The sequence below is a fragment of the Mauremys reevesii genome, linkage group 10, assembly GCF_016161935.1.
Source record: "Mauremys reevesii isolate NIE-2019 linkage group 10, ASM1616193v1, whole genome shotgun sequence".
Classification (NCBI taxonomy): Eukaryota; Metazoa; Chordata; order Testudines; family Geoemydidae; genus Mauremys; species Mauremys reevesii.
This window is the reverse complement of record NC_052632.1, coordinates 58,077,349-58,090,900: the sequence shown is the minus strand read 5'-3', so window position 1 is coordinate 58,090,900 and position 13,552 is coordinate 58,077,349. Positions and strand designations below refer to the sequence as shown.

General features: G+C 44.0%; 1 protein-coding gene across 21 annotated transcripts in view; it reads right to left on the bottom strand.

Moving 5' to 3' along the window:
- The window catches only part of RBFOX1 (RNA binding fox-1 homolog 1), a 2,636,561-nt gene that overhangs the window by 946,516 nt on the left and 1,676,493 nt on the right, over nucleotides 1-13,552 (bottom strand). The gene's annotated exons all lie outside the window — the stretch shown is intronic.

Below are 13,552 nucleotides of genomic sequence, written 5' to 3'. Positions count from 1 at the left end.
CCAGCGCAGTCCTCCTACTGCAGCACTTAGCGTACCTCTGCTCAGAGGGATCCCAGGCAAACTCCTTCTGTTTGCCTCTCTGCTGTTCGCTGCTCAGCTGGTTCGCAGCTGACTGCCTTTTTATAACAGTCAGGCCCAGCAGCGCAGTCCCCCTACTGCAGCACTTAGCGTACCTCTGCTCAGAGGGATCCCAGGAAAACTCCTTCTGTTTGCCTCTCTGCTGTTTGCCTTCTCCCCTGTTGGTTGGAGGGCCAGATAAATAGAAGCCTCAGGCCAGATCTGGCCCACGGGCCGTAGTTTGGAGACCCCTGAACTATCCTACAGCATACATTCTAATTGGTGCAGATGTGCTCAGTACTGATGAATCAGTAGCAATCAATCAGTGGTACAAAATAAGTTTTCAGCACCATGGATAGCAACAGAGACCATGATCTCTGCTCTGAGAAGGACAGTGTGGAAGCAAGTGGTGCAGGGCACTGAGTGTGCTAGTACCAAGGTGTACAGTGCCAAGTGAGACACTGTTACAGGAAGCTCAGCACTGGAGGTAGTTGTACTCAGTGCCTGAGATGGTTTTGGAAGTCCAGTACTGCATGCTCTCAGGGTTCCAATGGTATAAATTTGAGTCTGTGAAGTCCTCTTAGAGGCTTATGATGAAATTTCTGATTCTTCTTAAGCTGATCTGCCAAAAAGGACATGTCCTTGTGTTTTTTGGGGTAGTGATCTACTTTTCACCCTCTCCCCAGTCTTGGAGCAATTTTTCACTGCCAGAACACAATCCTTAGTGAGGACAGGTTTAGAGGGAAGGGGCTTGGGATCTAACAAGAGACTTCTGGGCTCAGTCCCCATTGTTCCAGGAGGGTCTCATCTACCACACAAACCAATTCAACAGAAACAATTTAAGGGATGCTGCCTGCTTCAACTTTTGGGTCCTGTCCCAAAAGGTCTTGATATAGAACATCCAGGGAAGTGTCTCCCTCTCCAAGAAAAATAGATACGATTTATATACACAGATACAGTGGACATATAGATATATGAGAGATATAAATCAGAATGCATGGCTCTATCGGGAACTCAGATTAAAGTGATGTCTATTCATATAGAAATTTCAGAGGTTAAAATTGGGTGAAGGAGAAAAACTACTGGGGTGAAGCCCCCTGCAGCTGAAATAAATGACCTATTTAAAACACGTTCTCTGATTTTGTGAGACTTCTAATATACTTTCTCTTCAGAAGCTTTACCAATATGAGATGGCAATAGCAGATGACAAAACTGACCAGGGACAGAGTAGCCTGTGCTGTATTAGCGGTCCAGGGGATGATATTGTATGGCTACTGTCCCCATAGGATTCTCATGAAAACATATGTATAAAACTAGACCCAGTGAACAGTTGTTACCTTTGAAATGAAGTATTTTTAATGTAGAATTATGATAAGCACATCCAGGAGCCTGAAACCATGTACACATGGCTTTGGATGAATACACACACACACACACAAATAAATTAATCTCTGCATACTACAAAAATGCCTATTCTGGTGATATTTAGAGGTCAACAATACAGTAGCAGATATAGCTATTGTTTCTCACATTGAAACTGGGATGTGTGTGTATGTTCTTTCTACTATAGCTTTGGCAATATTGTGATGTATAAATATTACTGAAAATCCACATGGGAAAAAATGGCCATCCACTCCAAGGTAGTGAAATGTTTATAGAAGGAATGAGGTCCTCATAAAGCATGCCATTTCAAACATATACCTCTGATATCTTAAAGCTTTTCACAAGGGAATTGCATTCTAGGATCACAAGTGCTTAATCCTCAATGCAAATATTCCCCATTTAACCCTGCAGAACTGCCCACTACCATGCATTACAAATTGCCCTAATCAAGTGTCTTCCACAATTCAATGTTTCCTCATTCCTGTTTTTTATTCATTACATTCAGTGACCACACATTGTGTATATAATTATTGTCTCAGTTTGCACAGATTTCAAATTTGAAATCAGGTATGCAATCAGAAATAAACTCTCTCAACTTGTCTGTATAATCCAGCTAAAAATTAAGCACGGGCAGATAACAAGGGTATCCAATTACCCACACCTCATATGTTTTAAGATATAGACAATAAATACAGTATAAATCTTTGGAAGTTACAGACAACATAAAAGGGTGGGGGGAAGATATTATAACAGCTTCATTGCTTTTTGTTTCTGTCTCAGCCAGGTGCCTAGGAGACTAAGTAAACTAGGAATCAGTGATGGAATGCACTACACAGTGCTTGAGATATTACAGCTCAAAGCATCCTAGTGCCAATTGTTGTAGCGATGAGGGCCTGCCGCTTGCCACCAGGCAGAAAGGTTTCATTAACCAACCCCTGAGATTTATTCTTTATGATGTTTTTGACATTTACACAAAATTTTTCATTTTTCATTACCCCAAGGAAAAACAAGGGGAAAAAAGAATAAAGGATCTTTCATTTGCCAGACCATCATTTAAAAAGACTGAGCTGTCTTTATGGAAGTTTTAAATGCAGTCACTTTTGATTTAGTACAGTATTATAATCAGTCAGGTACTATGGGCTCTGTAACTTATTTAGGGAACCATTGTAAAATGGTGTTCATGTTTAAACATACATTTCATTTAAAACAAAATATTCTCTTTTACACCAATATAATCTTTAAAAAACAAAAAGCAAACCAAAAAAACCACATCAGTGTAAATATCCAACATCCAGTCCTTAAAACAGAGTAAGAGGAACAGGTTCTCTGCTGGTGTCAATCTAGGTAGCATCATTTACAATAACTGAGGATCTGGCCCAGAGCCTACATATACACAGAAATTGACACAGATATGTTAAAGCAATTTATCCAAATTAATCCAGTAAAATAATTTCCAGTTAAATAAAAACCTTCAAAATGTGAACCTAATGTGCTGTTCTTTAATCAAATACTGATTTCACAAGATCAGGTTGGTCCTTGCTGGGGGAAAAAAATGACATCAATGATATCTTTTTTCTTTATTTTAATATGTTAAACTGTTTATCTGTAACTCTTGGCACTTTACAAATGTTAAAACACACATGGAAACAACCAACTGGATCACTAACAAAAACAAAAAACTAAACAAAAAAACCCCACCACACTCTTTCCCTCCTGCCCCCCCCAAACAATCTCTAAGGATGGAATTCATCCCCCCTGTACAGAAGGCTAACACAAAGGCTATGCATCACTTAAGTGGTACATAAGCATTCATCATCACACTGCCCTCATACTTTTGCAGCTATAGAGTCAAGTGGGCAACTTTAAGAGACAAACTTTGGACTGCTGTTTAAAATTTTAATAGTTTCTTTCCATCCAAGTTTTAATTATCTAGCTTTTGCCTGCACAAATTACAAACACACTAAAACAAGCCTAACATGACAAAAGTCACAAGTTAAAATATTAATGTATTAACATAGCCATGAAAGTTGTACAGCCCCGGCGTATTTAAAAAAAAGCTGAGCATTTGCATTGTGAAAGTTTAGATTTAACCCCTGACATTTGGAGAGAAAAAAAATGGACACAGGAATCAATATTAATGCTACATGGGGCTAAGAAGAAAGTAAACATACAGATGTTCCTTTTCTTGCTATTATGGGATCCTGATGAAGACAGTTGATATAATCAATGCAATTAATCTGTATCAATTCAAAGTGTTTCTTATTCTTTAAAAGAAATTGGTCAAGATGAAGAGAACTGCAAATTGATTCCCTGCCCCTTCCACTTCTCAGGTGAACCCATGTTTGAGAGCCGTTTATTGGTTTGTTGGTCACTGAAAGCTGAACTCTAGTTATCCTGCAAAGACATTTAGCGAACTTACAAGGATGAAAGACTATTCTACAAATTAGCATCACAAACAGAAAACATAGCAGATGTCTTAAGCTAGTAAGCAATTACAGATGCTTTTGTCTGAATACAGAATTGACTAAATTAGAGGATGGCTTTTACACATCTGATATCCACTACAAACTAATGTCACAATATCATCTGAATTGCTTCTGGAAATGCAAGCAAATATGGACCATTTCTCATATATTTCCATCTGTCCAAAAAATGAGACTGCTTACGATGACTTCAGTAACCATGGAAAGTTGGTAATTTCTAAAAAGAAATCTAAGTTGGTCTATTATATAATAAACAATTCTTACCACTTTATCTGATCTGAAACACTCTACACTCTACGCATACCACATATTTTTGTGACGTATATTTTGTACCATAAAATATAACTAGCTATTAACAAAGGGCTGACTTCAATAAGGCCTCGCACGTGCTTAATGTATTTTCAGGATCAGGGATCATAGTGGCTATCACTCTGCCAACAGTATTATCCTTCTACCAGTAGCAGCAGATAGATGTTACTTCTGCCATTGACATGTGGTCTTAAAATATGTTCTCATGATATAATCTCATCTTCAAAAGGAATCTGGTTTTTACTTTAATGATTTAAAAAAATCTTTTGTTAACTCACGCAAACTATGAATGAGTGAAAACAGAAATCAGACTCCCTTGAAAGTCTAGACTTAGAGAACACAGTAAAAAGCATTCATTTGCATTTTAGATGACTTCATTTCAACTGTGTTCACATCCTTTTGGCATTTGCTTCCCACAAATAATCTAGCAAATGAGTTTACTGGCAATGGTTGTTGATGGAAATAGCACATTTTAAGAAAAGACTAGAGAATATTTGTGGATTTTGTAATTTTATGTATTTATCTCTGAAACCTGAGTCTAAGCAAAATGCTCACTGAATCAAGGAACAAAAAAAAATATGCAATGTGACCCTGAACAGCTCAGATTTTAAATACGTACAACAGACTTCTCAAGAACAGTCTTCAAATCAAGAATTATTCATATGAATTACATGGCAAATAAGATAATATATAAAAGCACATCACGCTCTGCAGGCAGACAACTTGTGGACAGAAAACATACAAATTTAATAAAATTACCTATGGAGGTTCTCTTATTGATGTTCATTATTATAGCATGAGTCCTCCCAAGATTAAGAAAAATAAATTATGAATTGCTTGTCCACCTCTGATGAGACACAAACTTCTGAATGGCCATTTCAAAACAAATCTGAATATAAAATAGAACTGTAATAGGACTGCAGTGGCCGGAGGCAAGAATCACTGTAGTTCTGACTCTATTCATGCTAACGTAAGTGAAGAAAGCTTTTTGCTGTTCAATAAACTTTCCTAATATAACACCACATTTCTATGAACAGAAGACTTTTGCAGAAGAAAACAGTTCTTCATTTAAAAACACAGGAAGAGCATTTCCTCTTGAGCTTACATTTTCATCAGCAAATGCAGAAGCCAGTCAAATCACTCATTTTTTAAGAGCAGTATGAGATTTGGCATTACACTGTAATTTCAACATTTAAAAAAAAAAAGAATTTTAACCTAAGCAGTTGAAGTCTTCTTTTCCACAGACTAAATAACCCCAGTTCCCTCAGCCTCTCTTCATAAGTCATGTGCTCCAGGCCCCTAATCATTTGTGTTGCCCTCCGCTGGACTTTCTCCAATTTATCCACATCCTTTCTGTAGTGGGGGGCACAAAACTGGACGCAGTACTCTAGATGTGGCCTCACCAGTGCCAAATAGAGGGGAATTATCACTTCCCTCGATCTGCTGGCAATGCTCCTACTAATGCCATTGACATGTGTCACTAAGAATCTGTGAATCTATACTGCAAATGTCTTTTTGTATATTTGAAAATTGGATTGAGTTCAAAGTTACTTAGGCACTTCTGAAGTTTTTACGCTAAGGCCTGGTCTACACTAGGACTTTAATTCAAATTTAGCAGCGTTAATTCGAATTAACCGCACACCCGTCCACACCAGGAAGCCATTTAATTCGACATAGAGGGCTCTTTAGTTCGAATTCTGTACTCCTCCCCGATGAGGGGAGTAGCGCTAAATTCGACATGGCTATGTCGAATTAGGCTAGGTGTGGATGCAAATCGAACTTAGTAGCTCCGGGAGCTATCCCACACTGCACCACTCTGTTGATGCTCTGGACAGCAGTCCGAGCTTGGATGCTCTGAGCAGCCACACAGGAAACGACCCGGGAAAATTTGAATCCCTTTTCCTGTCTGGGCACTTTGAATCTCATGTCCTGGTTGGACATTGGGGCGAGCTCAGCAGCACCGGCAACAATGCAGAGCTCTCCAGCAGAGGAGACCAGGCAATCCCAGAATAGAAAGAGGTCCCCAGCATGGACTGACCGGGAAGTCTTGGATCTGATCAGTGTGTGGGGCGACGAGTCTGTGCTTTCGGAGCTGTGCTCCAACAAACGGAATGTGAAGACCTACGAGAAGGTCTCCAAAGCCATGACAGACAGAGGATACAGCCGGGATGCAATGCAGTGCCGCGTGAAAGTCAAGGAGCTGAGACAAGGCTACCATAAAATCAAAGCGGCAAACGGACGCTACGGAGCCCAGCCCCAGACATGCCGCTTCTACGAGGCACTGCATGCCATTCTCGGTGGGTCTGCCACCACTGCCCCACCAGTGTGCGTGGACTCTGACGAAGGGATGGTGTCGACGGCCAGTTCCTCATCGACGTTCGCAGATGGGGAAGATGAGGAAGGAGATGAGGAGGGGGAGGCAGTCGACAGTGCTTACAACACTGATTTCCCCGACAGCCAGGATCTCATCATCTCCCTCACTGAGATCCCCTACCAACCCTCCACAGCCGTTACCACGGACCCTGAATCAGGAGAAGGATCAGTCGGTAAGTGCTTTAAACATGTTAACATTTATTTCTTAAAAGAACAGGAAAATAGACTAGGCAAACAGAAGGTCTATATGCAGGGGAATGGAACAGGAATCTTCCGCGGAGATCTCCACGAAGCTCTCCTGGAGGTAGTCGAAAAGCCTATGGAGGAGGTTCCTGGGGAGAGCTGGCTTATTGGGTGCTCCGAGGTAGCACACTTTTCCGCGCCACGCTCTCAGCTGGTACTCCGGGACCAGTGCCTTGATGAGCATCGCAGCATAGGGCCCTGGCTTGTGCTGGCTTTCATTCAGCATGAGCTCTCTCTCCCTCCATGACACCCTCCTCAGGGTGATCTTGCGCGCAGACTCCTGCATGTAAGTAGAGTGATTTGTGTACTATTACTATTGGTAGTGCTTTACTGTTCCTTAGAACAACAAGAGCCACGTACTGGAGGCTACAGAGTGGCAGCATACAGGGATCTTTTCCAAGGGAAAACCGCGAGGGGGTGGAACAGGGGCAGAGTTTATGCTTTCAGGATTGCCTGCAGCAAGAGGACAGAGCTGGACATTGACTTTTAAGCAGCCAAAAGCCTTTGGCTTACCATGCCCGGCTGCTCCACGGATTCAGCTTTCCTGCCCCGCTTGTCTGTTCTGCAGTGCAATACCCCAAGCAATGAAAGCGAATGCAGAGAAATCGAACTTTCCCTGAGTGAGTGCTCAGGAGATAGGTGCTGTCGATGATCTGGTTCACAGGCAATGAGTAGACTATGTTTCATTTTTAAGAAAATGCATCTTTGTAAGCAATTCACTCCCTTTTCCCCCTCACACAGCTGCAACAGTATCCCGACCTGCTCCACCATGCCCCTCACAGAGGCTGGCGCAGATTAGGCGTTGTAAGAAAAGGACACGGGACGAGATGTTTGCTGAACTTATGGGCTGCTCCAGAGCAGAAGCGGACCAGCAGAGCCAGTGGAGGGAGAACCTCACACAGCAGCAGCACTCACACAGCGAACGGGAGGACAGATGGCATCAGGAGGACCAGCAGGCGACTAAAACGCTGCTTGGACTACTGAGGGAGTAAACGGACACGCTCAGGCGCCTTGTCGATGTTCTGCAGGACCGCAGGCAGGAGGACAGAGCCCCCCTGCACTGTGTCTGCAACCGCCCTCCCCCGCCACACACTCCAATACCCACCTCACCCAGACTAACTAGAAGGAGGGGTACCAAGGGCGTGAAAACTGTCACTGCACCACAGCGGACTGCTAAATTACCCAAAAGTTCTCAGTCCCTAGATTTTGAAAAGTTCTCACCTTTACTGTGATGTCGAGTATTAAAAGTAGTTTGCTGTTAATTTCTGTTTCTGTCATGTTTGTTTGCTGAAGACTTTCTGTGAAGGGGGGAGAGGGGTTTGGTAATTGCATAGGACAGTCACCATGAACAGGGTACAGACATGGGGGCAGGATCAACAGCAGGTTACTCACTGAGTGCAGTCTCTAGGTACCCTGGTCAGTCTGTGAGGTGTTTTTAATGTTCTGTTCATAGGCGGCAGGTGCCCTGCTCCAGGTATACTTGGAGGTGGGTCTCTACCCCGGCCCAGCCTGGATCGGGCCCTGGCCTACGCGAGTCTCCCCCTGCCCCGTCAATTCCCTGCCTGGAGCAGGTCCCAGTGCCCACCTGCCACCCCTCCCCCGGCGTGTCGTCTCCCCCCCGCGCTGCATCCCTACCTGACAGTAGAGCGGCTACCGGCACAAATGCTGTCTGCTGCCCCAGGGTACTAGTGCCTGCCATCCACAAATGGCAAGGCAGGTTGCCATCACCCTGCCCTTCTACCGTTGCCCTAAGCCTCCACACTGCCCCAAACCCTCAGCCCCAGCCACAGCCCGCAACCCCCTACGCCTCCTCCCCCTTCCCACACACCCCTCACCCCATCCTACGCCCCCACCCCCAGCCCAGAGGCTGCACCCAAACTCCGTCCCAAAGCCTACACCCCTCACCCCTTCCTGCACACCCACCTGTAACCGTCCTCCCCCCAGAGACCGCTGTAGGAGCAGTAGCCTATCATTCCTAGAGTCTAGAAGCGGTCTCTACATCACTGCACACCCTACCCACCACAGTCTGCGTCCCTGTTTCAACCCTTTGACGCGAAATCATTATTAAAGAAAAGGTTTTTAAATAACAATGCTCCATTACCTTTATTTTTACACGTGTGTTGGAAGGGGGCAAACGGGGTGAACGGGGTATGAGACTGCAGAGGAGAGTCAACAGTAAATGGGTAAAGAAACATGGCCAGGTTCAGCTTCTCTGTAAAGCAACTGGACAGTCATAGGTTACCCTGCTCTCTGAGGAACCTAGCTTTCAAAGCCTCCCGGATGCACAGCGCTTCCCGCTGGGATCTTCTAATGGCACGGGTGTCTGGCTGAGCGTAATCTGCAGCCAGGCGATTTGCCTCAACCTCCCATCCCGCCATAAAGGTCTCCCCCTTGCTCTCACAGAGATTGTGGAGCACACAGCAAGCTGCAATAACAATGGGGATATTGTTTTCGCTGAGATCCGAGCGAGTCAGTAAGCTCCGCCATCTCCCCTTGAGACGTCCGAAAGCACACTCCACCACCATTCTGCACTTGCTCAGACGGTAGTTGAAGAGTTCCTTCTCACTGTCCAAGGCGCCTGTATAGGGCTTCATGAGCCAGGGCATTAGCGGGTAGGCTGGGTCCCTGAGGATCACTGTAGGCATCTGCACATCCCCAACAGTTATTTTGTGGTCCGGGAAGAAACTACCTGCCTGGAGGCGTTTAAACAGACCTGAGTTCCTGAACACATGCACGTCATGAACCTTGCCAGGCCACCCGACGTTGATGTTGGTAAAGCGTCCCCTGTGGTCCACCAGTGCTTGCAGCACCATTGAAAAGTAGCCCTTTCGGTTAATGTACTGGCTGGCCTGGTGGTCCGGTCCCAGGATAGGGATGTGAGTCCCATCTATAGCCCCACCGCAGTTTGGGAATCCCATCGCCAGAGGGCTATGGCCACTCGCTTCTGCACTGTCAGGGCTGCTCGCATCCTGGTGTCCTTGCACTTCAGGGCAGGGGACAGCAAGTCACACAGTTCAAGGAAAGTGCCCTTACGCATCCTGAAGTTTCGCAGCCACTGTGATTCATCCCAGACCTGCAGCACTATGCGGTCCCACCAGTCCGTGCTTGTTTCCCGGGCCCAGAATCGCCGTCCCATAGCATGAACATGACCCAGTGCCACCATGATCTCCACGGCGCGGCGTCCCGTGCTTTCTAACAGGTCTGTGCCAGTCTGAGACTTCATGTCCTCACTGCGCTGCCATTGCCTCCTCGCCCGATTTCTCAGCATCTGACTGTTGAAGAGGTGTACGATAAGGTGCGAGGAGTTGACAACGGCCATAAGTGCAGCGATGATCACAGCGGTCTCCATGGTCGCAGTGGAGTGATGTGGCGTCTGCGCTGTCACTTATAACAGGAAAACTGCGCGAACTGATTTCCCGCCGGCGGGAGGGACTGTTCTATTCTGACAGTTACCCAAGACCACCCTCAACACAGTTTTCCCCCCAGCATGCATTGGGGGGAAATCCCAGAATTCCAATGGGCAGCGGGGAGTGCGGGAACTGTGGGATAGCTTTCCACAGTGCACCGCTTCCAAAGTCGACGCTTGCCCCGTTAGTGTGGACTCACACAGTCGAATTAGTGTATTTAGTGTGGATACACAAATTCGACTTCATAAGGTCGATTCCACAAATTCGACTTAAGTTGATTCGAAATAGTCTTGTAGTGTAGACATACCCCAAGTCTCATTTTCTAAAGCAGCTTAGGCACTTAGGACCCTAAGTGCCATTCGCTTCTGGAAACATGACTTATGCACTTTCGTTAAATTTATCTAAGGTGATTATTCTCTCCAGAACTGGACAGACAGCAGTTGCAGAGATTCTGTCTAGATTTAATACGTAAATACTGGTAATTGAAAAACCATCAACTAACTACAGTGGTGAGTCTATTACCTTTCACTTGGGTATTTGCTTCATACTTCAGGTATTTGCTACTTGTCTCAAGTTTCATGTCATGAATTATGTCTATAGATTGGAATGTATCTATCTACAATGTAGAAGCTGGATAAAATAATAAAATACACACCTTAAGATATACACCTTGAAGTCCAATGAAGAGGCAAATGCATAAAACTGGAAACTTAGCTTTAATTAGAATTATTCCTTGTTTTCCACTTTATACTAGTGGCTCAAATTATATCTTTATGGGAGATATTTAAATACATTATAACAAATGATCTAATGCAAGTTTTTTGTAATATCACTAATATTTTTTTCAGTGCAAGAGAGAAGTACATTTTACAAGGTATTCCAAGCTGTAGATATACTTTTGCAACATTAATATACTATATGACAGGCATTACAGATGTTGCTTCTAAAGGAGAAGGGGGCAGACACAATTTGTTAAGTACTTTCACTGGCTGTTCATCTGCCAATGGACCAATCCCACTCAGCTGCATGGCTTGCCTTCTTATAACATGCCTGACTAAGGCCTTGGCTACACTGGAGAGTTGCAGCTCTGGTAGTGGCTTTACAGCGCTGCAACTCACTCACCGTCCACACTTGCAAGGCACATACAGCGCTATATCTCCCTGGCTACAGCGCTGGCTATACTCCACATCGGCCTGGGGAATAACGACTGCAGCGCTGGTGCTGCAGCGCTGGACTGCCAGTGTAAACAGTGATTAATCTTACTACGCTGTAACTGACCTCTGGAATTTTCCCATAATGCTTTTAACTAAAGAACTCTCTTTGTTTTGTTATGATGCCTCTCTTTGTTTTGTTGTGAACTCCAGGCTCCGGGGCTCCCGGAGCTGCTTATCTAAAAAACAAACACAGTACTGTTTGCTGTGAATGAGGCAGGCAGAGGGATGAATGTCCACAGCTACTGTTTGCTTGAGGAGAGAAACAGCACGGCGGGGGGGTGTGGGGTGGCGGGGGTGGAAGGGAGTCCATCGGAGCAGCTGCTTATCTGGTCTGAAGGCTATTTGCATTTAAGAGTGAATGAGGGGTAGGGGAAGTGGTCGGAATTTGCAAAGCAGGGAGCTGACAGTGTCGGCTCCAAAAATCCACTCACTCTCTCTCCCCCCCACGGTCCCTGTCACACTTCACCCCACCCCACCCCTCTTTTGAAAAGCACGTTGCAGCCATAATGCACCACTCCCAACACCGCTGCAAATGTGGCCACACTGCAGTGCTGGTAGCTGCCAGTGTGGCCACCCTGCAGCGCTTTCCCTACACAGCTGTACGAAGACAGCTTTAACTCCCAGCGCTGTACAGCTGCAAGCATAGCCAAACCCTAAATAGGCAGATCTTCTAGCATGCCCTGCCAGTTACTGCAGTCAGGCTTTAATGGCCTGACTAGAGGAAGCAAGTACCAGAGTTGAGGACCATCTACTTATCCCCATTTGTCCCACTTGGGGCTTACAGCAAAAGAAATTGTTTCTGAGCTGTCACATTACCCTACTCAAAAAAGGCACATTTATACAAATGTCCATATAAGCATGTATATAATAACAACCTTGCCACGTAAGCCTAACTTATCTGGGAAGTGTTTATATATCAGAGTGACGGGCACTACAGAAAACTCTAAGATAGAAAAAGAGACATTTAGCAGGAAAATATCAATATTGTAGGTAGCAAAATTACTACTTGTACACATAAAGAAATGTAAAAATATAATCACATTACAAGGTAAAATGTAGAATCCAGTGAATGAAATAACTTGTTTAAGTAATAGTATTTTTTAAAAAAATACCTGTGATGCATTTGCTTGTGTATTAAACAAGCAATATAAAATTTATTTAAATCCTTTTGAGCAGGGTAGTCAAACTAAAGAAGGTTTTCTAAACATTAGTTTTCGTCATGGCTAACTCCCAAAAGGAGAAATAAAACAAGCTTTGGTTTCAAAAAGATTATTGAAAGAAGATTAGCTTGCTTATCATCAACACCCCAAACTAATTTTCTATCAACCAACTTTCTCATAGAGGCATGGTAGAAATAAACTATTAGCTTGCCTTGGTTCTTGAGCCCATACACACGAGACAATTCATAGAGCGATCTGTATTCATGTCATGTGAACTCCTTCCCTAATCAAAATACAAGGTTCCTGCCCTAGTCCCCTACCAAATTAAGTTGCATGGTTCTATCAAATGGATTAATCTTTAGAAGAATGAAAATGTGGAAAAACAAACCAACACTGTGTTTATTTCTCACTTAAATCATATGGGAGTAAAGTGCATGTGTTCTGGAGCTGAAGTGCTCATCATTTTTGTAATTTTCAGGTGCCAGCCTGAAATGAAGATTCCATTTTCTCTTCCTTTGGTTTTAGTTTGTCTCCTCTTTAACTTTGTGACACGACACCCCTTCACTCACTTTTTTTATTAGATGCATACACACACACACACCTAGGGACAGAGTGATCATTTTGACATATGCGGAGCTACTATGTAATAATTTATGAATATTGTATGTCAACCTGGCTATTGGGATTCTTGCTGTATGATGATTGGGTTAAATCAATATGACTGTTTGGAAAAACAAGCAGGGAGCAAAACAAGATAAGCCACATCCTGGTAAACCTTTCAGGGTTAAGGGACTGTGATTCTATCTCTGGGTACAGCCAAGTTACAATACTTGTTTTGCCACAGGGGGCTAATGTTGGGAGCCAACAGATCAAAAGGACTACTACCAGTTAAGAAAGCTATGTCTGTCAAGAAGTCAGGCAGC